The sequence below is a fragment of the Ranitomeya variabilis genome, chromosome 4 (genome assembly GCF_051348905.1).
Source record: "Ranitomeya variabilis isolate aRanVar5 chromosome 4, aRanVar5.hap1, whole genome shotgun sequence".
NCBI lineage: Eukaryota > Metazoa > Chordata > Amphibia > Anura > Dendrobatidae > Ranitomeya > Ranitomeya variabilis.
In genome coordinates this window covers 220412753-220425680 of record NC_135235.1, presented here as the reverse complement: position 1 = coordinate 220425680, position 12928 = coordinate 220412753, and the positions used below count along the sequence as shown (strand labels likewise).

The window sequence follows — 12928 nt, the reverse complement described above, 5'->3', positions numbered from 1 at the left end:
GCACAGATACAAAAGCACTTTGGGTGCACGGCCTCCCACGCTTGGAATCCCTTCCTTGCAAGATAATGTAAAAATAGAATAAAGAGGCACCACTCCAAATACTTCTCCAAGTGAAAAAAAGGAGTTTAATGGCCACCAGCCATTAAACTCCTTTTCTCACTAGGAGAAGTATTTGGAGTGGTGCCTCTTTTTTCTATTTTTAAATAATCTGTCTATCTATCTATCTATCTATCTATCTATCTATCTATCTATCTATCTATCTATCTATCATCTATATATTATGTATTATTTATCTATATCATCTATCTATCTAGTATCTATCATTTATCTATTATCTATTATCTATCTATTATCTATCTATCTTTTAACTATCTATTATCTATCTATTATCTATCTATCTATCTATCTATTATCTATTGTCTATCTATCTATTATCTATCATCTATCTATTATCTATCATCTATGTATTTATCATCTATCTATTATCTATCATCTATCTATCTATTATCTATCATCTATCTATTATCTATCTATTATCTATCATCTATGTATCTATCATCTATCTATTATCTATCTATTATCTATCTATCTATCTATTATCTATTGTCTATCTATCTATTATCTATCATCTATCTATTATCTATCATCTATGTATTTATCATCTATCTATTATCTATCATCTATCTATTATCTATCTATTATCTATCATCTATCTATCTATTATCTATCATCTATCTATTATCTATCTATTATCTATCATCTATCATCTATGTATCTATCATCTATCTATCTATCTATCTATCTATCTATCTATCTATCTATCTATTATCTATCTATCTTATCTATCATCTAGCTAACATGGCAGATCTGTAACATACAATTACATAAGATAGCTGTGCACATATTTCTTGATCATTTCTGTCTCAGGTGGATGATAATTATGACCCCCGGAGCATTCCGCTGTACTCTGTGGAAAGCAATGTACAGATATGTCTGACCACATATTTATATATATATATATATATATATATATATATATATATATATATATATATACTGCAGTGTGCAGTACAAAGGAAAGTGGGAGCCGGTGAGAGTCCGGGGGGCGGCCATGGTGGTCACGGTCCCGAATACCTCTGCGTGTCGCGGACGGTGGGGTCGGGGAGATGAATTGGTTGTGGCGATCACAGCAGACTCAATAACTCAAAAAGGAGTAATCGCGTGTGACAGAGTACGAGACCGCCAACTAATCCCTACAAGACCCAGTCATAGTCTGACAGACTTAACCCCTGCAGTGCCAGTCCGCCCCATCAGGTGAGCGTTAACGCTTTTTTTTTAGGGAGGGCGGGGGGGTTACACAAATTATCTGAAAATTATGAAAAAGTAATGTATTTCAGATTAATGGGCGTCGGTGGATTTCATGCAGGTGCTGCGGCGAGCCGCGTCTCTGTGGCATCGTGGCGGGTGCCAGCCTGGTATCCTGGCATCAGACGCAGTGCTGCGTGTTATGAATTAATGAGAGCGTTGGGGTGGGGAGAGGAAGACGAGGAGAGGCGAGCAACGTGGGGGGGATGTAGACGACAGGCAAAATAAAGGAGAAAAAAGAAAGAAATATTAAAGGTAACAGATGAAAAATGGCAATATCGGGAAAATCGCGGGCAATGACGGGCGGCAAAATAAATAAAATATATAGGAATTTTAGAAAGAAATTGCCAGGGTGCGAAGGTAGAGAATAAGGGAGAAACGTGCGAGACACAAAGGTGTGATCTTCCGAAGCGGGAGAGGTGCGAGGAACAAGAAACAGCAGACCATGTCTCAGAGGAGGGAGCGAGGGAAGGAGGGAGAGACAAAGGAGGAGAGATATCTGGGCATGTGCCCAATATATAGACGAGCGGCGGATCCGGCTCCCATAGCAACAGGGATCAGAGCTAACGGTAAGAGCTTTCCGTCACTTCTGCCACCCCCTGCCCTCTCCGTACGGAGGAGGAAACCGCCGCATTCAGCTCTGCAGGTGATGGAGGATGCCTCGTCCTCTCTTGCCTCCTCCTTCCTCGTTGTAAAAAAAAAAAAACGTCCTTGAAAACTTTTTTCAAAAACTTCGGGCGAGTTCCCCTACCGAGTGTCGAAAATTTCCATATAACAATCAGAAGATCTGAAAAACAGAAGGTTGGGGCAAAAATGGAAAGTCCGAACCAGCCGGGGACTTATTTGCTGCCCACCGCCATCATTTTTTTATTATAAGGAGATGAGTCCAACGCAGGTTTTAAAGAGTTGTCCACTTTTTTTATTATTTAAATCAATGTATTCGGGGTTAAAAATCAGGTTTGCAATTTGGTTATGTTACAAATTTTGCACCTTTTACGGGCTCCATGTTTCTCCACACCTTCAACTTTGATGTGGTCGTCAATAAGCTGAAAGAGGCACAGAAAAAAAGAAAGTCGGACTGTCAGAACGAACTAGCTGATGAATTCTCAGTTAACTCATTCTGGAGCAAGGGATAGACAAAAGGCTAAAGAAGGCAAACGAAGCAAAGTTTCCAAAATCCAATTGCAAAAGCGATTTGTAGTCCAAAATCCATGCATTTAGGTGAAAAAATAAAAGAAATGTTCCAAAGTTGGACAACTTTGGGGTCGTACAGATATGTATGGAGCGAGCTTAGGAGTTGAGCCCGCTCCATGCAGTCAAGTGCCGATTCTGTTACGTAGACAACACCTGATGCCCTCAGACCTAAATCTGATCCCATTGGTGTAATCTTTTGCGTGACAGGCAGCTATATCTAGGAGGCTTCCACTCGGTGGCCATCACTTCTGAAAGCCACCGACAGCGCGTTCCGAGCCTCTCATATGAAATCTATGAAGCTCAACCGGTGAGTTCACAATACACTGCAATACTGTGGTGTCTTGTACAGGCAATCAAGCGATTACAAGTTTGAGTTCCCTAAAAAGACTAAATAAAAAATGTAAAAAAAAAAGAAAAGTGTAAAAAGTATAATAAAAAAACTAAAAGTTTTAATCACTCCCCAAATGAAAGTAGAAAATAAGAGAGCTGTATGTTACATTTGGTTTCAGACACCTGATGAAGCCTCGTTGTAGTCGAAACACGTTGAGTTATTATGTTTCCTGGTTTTAATCAAAATACATGTCACCGTAGCAATTTGCTCTACGTTTTTCAATTTTTTTTCTCTTAAATCCTTTTTGGATATATTTTTCTTTTCCGTGGTGTTAGCGCCATTTCCTGGTATTTTACTTCTTATTGTCCAAATGAAAAATGTAAAGAATGCAAAATAAATCACGTTTGGTATCGCTGTGTGCGTAATCGCACTAATAAAATATAAACATATTTATATCAACGCCAAAAAACGGAAAATAAAAAAAGTTGAAAATCAAGAAATGGCGTTTTTTCCGATTGCGGCAATACTCCAACAAAGCTATGAAAACATCATTTGTACCAAAAAATGGTGCGTAAAAAAAAGCCCAAGTTCATCGACAGAAAAATGAAAAATATTATGGATTTCAGAAAATGGCGTCATAAACCAATTTTTTAAAAATTCAGATTTTCTTTAGAATCACTAAAATCTAAAAAAAAAAACTTAGACATTTGGTATCTCCGAAATGGTATTGACCTGGAGAATTATGTTGCCTGGTTATGTAAAAACATATGGAGATTTCTAGGAATCTATCATCTATATAATCTGTTGTGGCTGAGGGTCAACTCTGGTGGGGGGAATGTTCCCCTACAATTTGGATTTTCCTGCTTTATGATGCTATTTTCCATTTTGCTGTAGAAAATTGTTGTGCCGTTTTTTTTTTTTTTTTAGGACTATCTTGCTATAGGGTCTCTTCAAAATGTAGTTACCCATTTATATGAGAGCCATTGCTGCCCAAAAGTTATTTTTTAAAGGGTACTTGCCTTACTAGAGTACACCGAAACCACTATTTTGAACCACAGAATTCATAACTTATGATAACTCCCTGTAGACCAGTGTTCCCCAACTCCGGTCCTCAAGAGCCACCAACAGGTCATGTTTTCTGGATTTCCTTAGTATTTCACAGGTGATGGAATTATTGCCTTTCCAGGTAATGCAATTATCACCTGGGCAATACTAAGGAAATCCTGAAAACATGACCTGTTGGTGGCTCTTGAGGACCGGAGTTGGGGAACACTGCTGTAGACATTAAGAATTTTGCTTAAAAGGGTCCATTGCTTTGCACGAAACCCACTTGTTAGAAGAATTCTTCAAAAATAAATTAATCAGACATTTGTAGGGTAATCTGTGCAGTTTACCAACATACCACCACAGAAAAAAATTAAAGAGGACCTTTCACTAAGTCAAAAGTGGCCAGTGTTTGCTCTTATGTTATTTCCGTTGCTCCCCTGAGTATTCCAGTTTTAGTTTTTTTAAAATCCGCCATACGGTTCCAGAGATATGAGCCTTCTTATGTAGTGCTAATTTTCATGGTCTTTCCCAAGGAGGTGTGGCTCACAGGGTAATTATGCACAGCAGCCTTAAGTCACGCCCCAGAGGATCCTGTAAGCCATGCCCCTAAAGACCATAAAAATTAGCACTAAATACAAAAGCGAATATCTCTGGAACTGTGTGGTGGATTTTTAAAAAACAAAAAGCGAATTACTCAGGGGAGCCACGAGAATAAAATAAGAGCAAAAACTGGACACTTCTGATTTGATGACTGGTGCTTTTTAAGCATTAAACTATTGAAATAAGTGGGTCCTCCAGTCTTTTCACTCTGGCCAAAAAATGAGGATCTTGAATGTGGTACACAAGTTTAAATAGGTTTTATAACCGGAATAATCTGTTTGAGGTGATGATTAGGAGTTTTTAACCACAAGGTCATTAAGGAAACCATAGACATGTACATATCTATCTGGACCAGTGATCCATGAGAAAGCGTGTTTTCCTTGGGTCCTTATTCTCCACCAATATGCAAGAGAACATCATCCTTTTTCTAAAAGCTAATGAATAGACTTTTTGGAACCTTGTTGGGAGCAATAACGAGCACTTTCAACCCTTCAGATCCTGGTTCTCTATGGTCTGTAGACTTTGTGTATGGCCAGTCGGACCCCCTATATTATAAGGATATTAGTGGCTGTAAGAGCAGAGTATAAACAACAGATGCTGAGCCGCTGAGTCATATTTCATCTTACATCCGAGCTCGATATTGTAGCCACAGAACAAGTGGAAATAACTCTGAACACTCCCAATAACATGTGTTTCCAATAATCATTACAGCTCCGACCCTTCAAATAAAATACAGTTCACAACCTGGAACTTTACACCCTATTAAACGCCGCTTCTCCTTTTTTTATGTCCATTTAGACCACCGAACATTTCACTCAAGAAACAATTACTGAAATTTTCTTGCACATTACTTTTCACTCATTTTTCTTTTTCTTAATCTTTGAGGGAGTTGATCTACGAAAAGCCCTGGCAAATTAACTGCGTGATCGCAACAGAACGAAAACAGGGGCGTAACTCCACTACAAAGGCATCCCAAGAACAGAAAACTTAAAAAAAAATAAAATTGTGTAGGATATGCCATCAATTTACAATTGGTGGTGGGTAGCTGAATTGAAGGCACCATCACTGCATACCCTTATAATTTGTTCCTATACGGTGGTGCTCTTGGCCACCCATCTGTGCAGTGTATTTCACATAAATGAGGTCATGCTTTAGTTCTTTGGAGAACAGGGGGCCAATGCGTAGGCTAAAACAGTGGATGGGATCTCCATCACTGCGACACCTTCAATCGTTGGATTGGAGACCTCTTGGATCCAAAAATGGTTAAATGGCAATTTCGATTTAGTGCTATGTCCTCTTTCAATGGGAGAAAGTTGCTTCAGTTTCCTGTACAGTTGGTCACTGAGGCCCCATTGTGCCTTAAAAAAATAGTTCATTTTCATGACCATAAGGGTCTTAGAGGTTGGACGCCCACCGATCTTCATGAGATGGGGAAAAAACATTTAAAGAGTTCTACCCTGCTTACGTCCACATCGGGAGGTGAGCGGGGAGTGTGACGGACACATCTACTGTTGCCTGCCTGCCAAGACATGTGGATGATCGGCAGGTATTGTGCACGCATCCCTGCAGTTATCAATCAACGTAACCTAAACTGCCCCGCTGACCTCCTGATAAAGACTTAAACTTGGCAAGACTAAAGGCCCCCATGCACATTAGTAGGAGAAAATGGTTAATTTTACGGATCATAAGGGGTCTTATAGGTTGGACACCCACTAATCTTCATAAGATGGGAAAAAAAAACATTTCCCTACTTCCCCTTCTTACCTCCACATCGGGACGTGAGCGGAGAATTGTGCACCCATTCCATCAGTTATCAGTCGACGTAACCTAAAGTGCTCCACTGACCTCCTGATGTGGACCTAAATGTGGCAGGCCCCCATGCACATTAGTTGGGAAAAATACAGATAATTTTCAGGATCATGATGGGTCTTATAAATTGGACACCCACTGATCTTCATGAGATGGGGGAAAAAACATTTAAAGAGTTAGTTCTACACTGCTGACTTCCGCATCGGGTGACAACACATCTTAGAAGTTATCAATCGGCAAAACCTCAACTGCCTCGTTGTCCTCTTGATGCAGAAGAGAATGTGGCAAGACAAAGACCAATATACACATAATATTAACGTCGGCCCAACCCATCAATATCATCTAATATATACGGAGGCTTTCGACAGCTGATTGTGGCGAGGAGTTATGGATCTAGCAAGTCCAATTTCGGACTGTCAATCCTTTTCTTCGCCCTAAGATAAGCCACAGGCAGAGATGACTGGCAGCGGCTTTCTCAGAGGTCACAGGAGCCCTCGGCTGAGTGGTTGCTCCTGTGTATGGTAGAGACAGCGAGATAGCTACTGGCCAACAGTTATCTAAACTATATGGAGGCCTAACCCTTTAAAGCAGATGATACTGTATTTTGCATGTAGTATGGATTTGGTGCTTTAAACCACTGTCCAACGTAATTATTTTTTTGAAAGCCCTCGAAAAACTGAAATCAATAGTGTAGGTAGTTGCTACAAAGAACTCCTTTTTTCTGAAACTACAGTATCTGCCTGCCGAACGCTTGGTTGAGAGATATTTTTCTTCTAGTATTTTAAACTTGTCACAGCTTTCACAGCAGTTACTTGACATTGAGTGCTGCCTCTTGTCATATACTAACCCCAAGATATATAACAATAGTTTTCAAAAACTTTTATGCTACACTCATCATACCAGCCATAGTTGCCAACGAAATGTCAAGAATGCACTTATACCTACAGATGATGACCATGGCCCGGGATTTCACCAATGTTCTCCTGTAATGAAGGTGAAGCCTTAGGAGCCTATATACACATACTTTGAGAGGGTCAAAATATTACAAATGAAGACTGAAACAAGGTAGAAAGTGCAATATGAGGGGTTCTTCATTTTTTAGAAATCATCCAAAAATGTTGATGGCCATAACATTGTTTGGAGTCCAAGAGTTTGGACTGCCACCAGTTCCCTAGAAAAAAAAGGTTTATGTGGGATATAATTATAAGCTAACAACCCAGTATGGAGAAAGCAAGCCGAAAAGCATCCTCAGGTTTGAGCAGTGGTCTTTTGTATAGGATGCATAAATAACACTGGTCAACAGCATTTTTGGTGCCAAAGATATTTCATCGAATTTAGGGTATTTTTGGGGTGCTGATTCTGAATATGTCATCAGTTTTGCCAGATTGGCTCAAGTTTTTGAGATTTTTGGTATCTTATTTATAGCACTTGTTGGTAAATGCGACGCATCATCTCATTAATTTCTTTGGATTAGTACTTGAACTGAGCAGTTCTCAATATAGTTTTGTGTTAATTAGTGTTCTAAAAGTTTGTTCATAGCTTGATTTTTGCACTAACTTTATGTTGTTGTCTGTTTTCCAGTGAAAAGCATGAACTCATCAAGAAGAAGTTGTCTTAACGATCCAGACTCATTCTGTTACATTTGTGGTGAATACACACTGCCAAAACATAGAAGAAACATAACAGACTTCGTAAAAAAAGTGTATTTTGCCTATTTTGGGGTTATGCTTGGGGACCAAGACAAGTTTTGGGCACCACACATAGTGTGCAAAGCATGTATCGAATTATTACGAAAATGGAGCAAAGGACAAAGAAAAAGCTTCAAATTTGGTGTTCCAATGGTGTGGAGAGAGCCAAAAAATCATCATGATGACTGTTATTTATGGTAAACACAGGTACAGGCACATCTTCACAATGAGGGACAGGCCTTCTTGCAGATTCCATGTTACTCCCATTTTCGTTTGTTATGCTTATTGAATCTTTGCACTTGCACTGCACAGAAATAACAGTCATCATGATGATTTTTTGGCTCTCTCCACACCATTGGAACACCAAATTTGAAGCTTTTTCTTTGTCCTTTGCTCCATTTTCGTAATAATTCGATACATGCTTTGCACACTATGTGTGGTGCCCAAAACTTGTCTTGGTCCCCAAGCATAACCCCAAAATAGGCAAAATACACTTTTTTTTACGAAGTCTGTTATGTTTCTTCTATGTTTTGGCAGTGTGTATTCACCACAAATGTAACAGAATGAGTCTGGATCGTTAAGACAACTTCTTCTTGATGAGTTCATGCTTTTCACTGGAAAACAGACAACAACATAAAGTTAGTGCAAAAATCAAGCTATGAACAAACTTTTAGAACACTAATTAACACAAAACTATATTGAGAACTGCTCAGTTCAAGTACTAATCCAAAGAAATTAATGAGATGATGCGTCGCATTTACCAACAAGTGCTATAAATAAGATACCAAAAATGTCAAAAACTTGAGCCAATCTGGCAAAACTGATAGCATATTCAGAATCAGCACCCCAAAAATACCCCAAATTCATTAAAATATTTTGGACACCAGAAAAAAAAATTTTTTTTGTTGACCTGTGTAATAATCGGATATTTTTCCCTTCATTACTTTCATTTGATCTTCAGCCTTGGAAATGTTGTTGGGCTCTGCTTTGACTTGCACATGCTGAGCGGTCTGGCACGGGCTCGCTGGATGGAGAATGTCTCGTATTTTAACATGTACATTACCAGAACAGATGGTTATTGGCTTTTACAGGTAACATTCAGCCCTAGGGTCTTGGCTTACCGGTGGGAAAAAAGTCTAGGACTATTAGTCAAGGAGATACTAGGAATATGTTGGCTTCATAAGGATGTCCCTTTGACTTTGACATCTTAATATTTATTTGGAATGGGGGAAAAAAAGTTTTTATGTGTTCGAGGTACATAATTCTGAGAAAAAATAGCGAGTAAATGGGTATTAAGGAAAAGGAAGGGGAGGTAACATAAGCTGGGTGGGGAACGGGACAAGAGAATGTGGTAAAGCCTGGGGAGACTTGGGCGAGAGAAGAGGAAGTGTTGGAATGAGCTGGGAGACATATGGGTGGAGTGGAAGAAAGAGACAGAGTTAAAAAAGGAGGAGTGTAATGAATGAAGAGAATCGGGGCAGGAGAGGAATGGAGCCAGGGATCGATAATTAACAAAGAGCTGTCAAAGTGACCATGGAAGGGATAGAAAGAGATGCGGTAAGATCATAGCCTTGAAATCCAGGAGGAGCAGAATCGCTCCGTTAACTTTTAGTTTGATGTTCGGCGTACGGGGTGGAAGTTGCCAGAAGGCAACAGATAAAAAGTCAAACTTAGGAAGAAGAGGAGCGATAACACTCACAAAATATTGATAAGGTGGACAAAGAAGTGGTGACATCATAGGTTCGGAAAAAGATACAGCGGACAACAGACACACAGCGGGCAGAAGCGTTTACGAAAGGAGGAAGGGATTCCTTTCCGGAGGGCCAGTTGCTGCCAAGCAAATCTACCGGTCTGTGCCAACATGCAACCTGCATTCATATGTGTTCATTTCTCTTCTTTGTTCCTTTTAGTTGCGACGGAGATTGTCCATAGTGAGGGGAGAGGGAGGAAAAGAGAGGCCACGAAAAATGCAACACCGCCTTCAGTGTCATGGCACAGGGCCCAGTACATCCGCCCACACCAAGCAGCATGTAACATGGCCGTTACTTCTCGACTGTGCATGGGGCGAGGACATTCAGGGGTGTTAGGAAGCCACCAATAACGGTAACTCGGTGCTTGCTATTATTTAAGCAGTAGCTTTTGTCCTCTTAGATAAAATGTCAGAGAGTGTTCTACTGTTCTCGAATCTAGGACTCAATATGACAATCTTGCCATTGTGTGGGTGCTGATCACGAACCCTAAATTAAGTAAATCTATAAGGCCTAGGTTTGGATGTAAATGTAGACGCAACATGTTTTTGCCAATTACTGAAAAAGTTTTCTTTACTCTTGATGTTGAGTTGAGTGTAGATGTTCTGCTGGTTGCCATAAACCCGTAGATCCGAACTTGTGCTGTGCCCCTCTCACAAGCTCGAGTGTGCGGGTCTGTGTCGGCTTGGCTACGGCGGCGTGTGAGCTTTGTCATGACTTGGATTACCAACTTTTTGGATCCCGTAATGTGTCTTGCTTTACTTCCGTATGTCTGAAGACATTCTGGCTGGTACAGACCATGTTGAATTTGCTTTCTTCTCCACCATGTTGTCTTCTTTATTGTGCTCCTATTAGGAACTCTCGGGGACTTCTTCTCAGTGAGCTCCAGGATGAGGTAGTAGGTTGTATAGTTGAGGATAACACCACAGGAGATAACTGTACAGCCTCCTATCTTTCCCTGGGGTTTCACCGTAACATCGCAACATCGTTGGATATGGGACTCTACAATCAAGTAAGGAAGGAGTACCAAGCTATGTTCCATCCATTGTTGTCACTTAAGGATGTTTCACCAAAATATTACAACTTTGAGAAATCTTTATTTACCATCAAGGTTTTTTTTGGCAATTGTTTATCTAGTACATATTGGAATCCATTTCTAGACCAAAGAAGGTCTTGGGCCGTAGGAGGGTTTCCAATTTGCTGCCAAATCTGCCCAAAAATTGTTCAACCAAGAAGCATTTTGATGACCACCGTTGTTTTGTTCTTGTTCTCTTGAGAGTCTAAGGTTATGTTGGATCAGGTTATAGGATACCCTTACGAAATGCATCACTTTATGATGGATGAAGTACTTACTTCTGGGACCCCCCATCAGTCCTGACATTGAAGGGGCCACAGCACTGAACAGAGCTGTGCTGCAGTTTTGCTGTCCAGGAAAAATAGTAAGAAGCCTGCGTCAACTCATTTCTGCGAATTGATGGGGATCCCAAAGATTGATCTCCACCGGTCAGAAAGTGATTGCTTACCCTTTCGACCTGACACCACCGTATGAGATGGGAATACCCCTATGATAAGGATTCTTTACGTGTCTTCCTCCACTTACCATGACTAATTATGATATTGTATATTCTTTCTGCCTTGCTCCATTGTTGCTGATTTTTTTTATTTGTTTTCCAAACTCCCCTCCCCGATCAATCCTGGTTGGTGATTTTGAGTCAAGGGCTGCAGGGTGATTTTTTCTTTTTAATCTTTTGTGTCTGTATTGCCATGCAGTGGGCGGCAGCATGCTTTTTTTTTCAGTCTGTGCGCAGCTCCTGAGAGTTGTCTCCTCAGTGTCGCAGCGTCACCTGCTGTTCCCACAGCGGCACTACACTGGGATAATGCTTCCCAACCTCGGGACTTCAGCGACCTCTGCTGCACCTTGCGGAGCGAATGGTATAAGAGCGCCCCCGGGAGGAAGCTGCATTGTAATTCTGCAGATTGCTCCATTTATGAGTCTCACTTTCAAGTCAGACAGACATGGAATTAAGGATCGGGGGCCAAATCCAGTTGGATATAATCCATGCTCCACATTCGGCTTCTTAGAACAGTCATCAGCACCATAAAAAAATTAATTTTGCGCAGTGCACCGAAAAAAAAAAAGCATTTGATTTTTAGCCCCGTCAAGAGTATTTTCGGCACCGGCCATTTTATTTCTCAAAATCGGAATTGCCAGACGTGTTCTCGGAGCGTCAGAAATAGACCATCACGTCTCTGTCTAGACCGAAGATGTCAGAGAGGGCTAAAAAAAAAAATTGAAAAAAAAAATGAAGATTTACGACCGGTCGGACACCCGGCCTTGCACGCGATGTACATTCTTGCACGCGGAAATATGTGACTCTTTTTATTTGCAGCCACAATTAAATATATCGAGGCAGCCGATGCCTCGCGTAGCCGAAATAGAAATAGGTGGAAATAGATGCCCTGGAAATTGGGTTTACACGACGTGCCGTTAACTTTTGAACCGAGCACGCTCTGCAATGCGCCACCGTCGCCTGGCAGCGATGAGTTAATCTACCCAGGCTTACCAAACGATTGGGCATATCTACCCACCTTTACCATTTCGCTACCTTCCCCACAGGTCCCCCCTTCTGCCCGTTCCTACCAGTGTCTCCTCCATCCCATCACCCCACACATAGAGACAGACCCTACCCTCCGTGTCTAGAGCCAGACAAGTTTAATAAATTCCCCCCCATCCTGACTAGAACCGCATTGCGCTTTCTGCCTGTCTGGAAATGAAAGGCAGCCCAGGAGGCGGAGAGCGAGCGGGGAGGGAGGGGAGGGATGGAGAGAATGGAGAGAGAGCGACGGCAAAAGGAGGGGGTGAGAATGGTGAAAGAGAGCAGCGAGGAAGAAGGAAGAGAGAATGGGCAGATGAGGAAATCAAGACCGAGAACAGGTATTTTTATTTTTTTTGGTGGGGGGCAAAAAGGAACGGCGAGCGCGCAATGGGATTTAAGCGGCGGTAGAATTGGTAGGGGGGGTCTCGAAAAATTGAAAAAATCAGGATAGGGATGCGAGAGAGGCAGACAGGTGAGAAGGTGCAAAAAAAAAATGGGACCAGACAAAGAGCGTCGACAGGATGGTGCGAATCAGCGTGGGGCAGGCAG

General features: G+C 41.2%; 1 protein-coding gene across 1 annotated transcript in view; it reads left to right on the top strand.

The window, feature by feature from the left end:
- The window catches only part of LOC143767789 (uncharacterized), a 170133-nt gene that overhangs the window by 143650 nt on the left and 13555 nt on the right, over positions 1-12928 (top strand). Inside the window, exon 6 of the mRNA XM_077256309.1 lies at positions 9945-10137. The gene's annotated coding sequence lies outside the window, so the exon portion shown is untranslated. The remainder of the gene's footprint in view (positions 1-9944; positions 10138-12928) is intronic.